This window comes from Amphimedon queenslandica, unplaced genomic scaffold (genome assembly GCF_000090795.2).
Source record: "Amphimedon queenslandica unplaced genomic scaffold, v1.1 AMPQUscaffold_12594, whole genome shotgun sequence".
Lineage (NCBI taxonomy): Eukaryota > Metazoa > Porifera > Demospongiae > Haplosclerida > Niphatidae > Amphimedon > Amphimedon queenslandica.
Genome location: NW_003547170.1, coordinates 10,753 through 12,288, shown reverse-complemented (window position 1 = coordinate 12,288; position 1,536 = coordinate 10,753).

The following is a 1,536-nucleotide window of genomic DNA, read 5'->3' as shown; positions in this document are numbered from 1 at the left end:
CTATCTATGCTGTTAATCATGCTACTATCTAAAAATCAGGACAATTTTATTACCAGTGAAGAAACTATTGTTAGAATCTTATGAAGATGGCATGAAAAGTACTGGAGCATGGTATGTATTTATCAATAAGTCAATGATAAATAAATGCACCTACATGTATATAAAAATTGCCATGTTTTTTTGTACTTTGTTGAGCTATTCGTACCACAACTACAGTACTTTGGAACAACCAGGCATTGAAATTACAATACAGGTCTGCTGTGTTGTCATTGTACAGCAATCTTGTTATGGGTCTGATACAGTGTACTTGTATTTGTAGTTTTGTATATGCTTGCTATACTACTATACCTATACTGCATGTATATACCTGTATCGAGTGAATTTTTAGCATAGAAAAACATTTAGGCCTTATCAATGTTTATTGAGTAGCAAAACTTTTGGTAAATGAATTATTGTTGAACAACTGCTATCCCAATTATAACTCCAGAGTGCCTTGCCTATGGTCGTGATTATAATTGTAAAGCTTGTTTACATGTACATGTATGGTCCCAGGCTTGATTTTGACAATTCCTCAATATATATATTAAAGTCCCACAGTCATTAATCATGTACGTCATCTACAGTATTAATTGCTAAATGGTATTATAATACGAATTAAAGCTGCATAATTATTGCATGTTGTAATGTTACTATAGGTTTTAACACAATCCCTTTCCCAATACATGTATCTTTTGCTAATCATGTTCTCATTTTTGTGTTCCTCGACACCTATTTGTGTATATTGTTGTCTAATGACATCTCTTTCTCTCCTCATAAATGTACGTGTACATGTATACTGTGTGTCTGACTTTTGCTCTTTCTCTTTCATTCTTGAGACGTACCTCTCACATGTCTTCTCTCTTTCTTGAGTTAGTTTAAGTAAGCAACTGTATACATCAACATTAATTTTATTATATATTATTAAAGTACAGTGTTAGGTCACAGAAGCATCACTGCATTGCCTTTTGAGGTCCCATTAATTACACTTGCTGCAATATCAGGCAAATAACAGAAATACATGCTAACAAAAGTAACAGTTAACGCTGGTTTACAATATGATGCTAGGCCAACGTACCGTCAATTTTTAATCAAGAGTGTGGGCGAATTGACTTTTTGACGTATGCTTTCTGCTGAAATCGATCCAGTTTCGATTTCAGCGTCAACGTAACATCAGGACTAGCGTAATATTGTGAACCAGCCTTAAAACACAATGAACACTACAGTACATTACATTAATGTACATGTACAGAGAGTAATATATCTTTTTGGTCAGTAATTCATTGTTTCATTTATTGTACAGGAGAATGGAAAGACAATTAATGATAATAGAGTACTCAAAAAAATGTCCAATCTGAACAAGTGTAGTATCAACATCGCTGTATAATTAAAATTAGTGTCTCTCTCGCTCTCTTAATACAGTGAACTACTCTTATTTTTGTAATCAAGAAGCAGTAAGACCTTGTTCCAAGTGAATTTGATAATTCCTTTATTGTATTT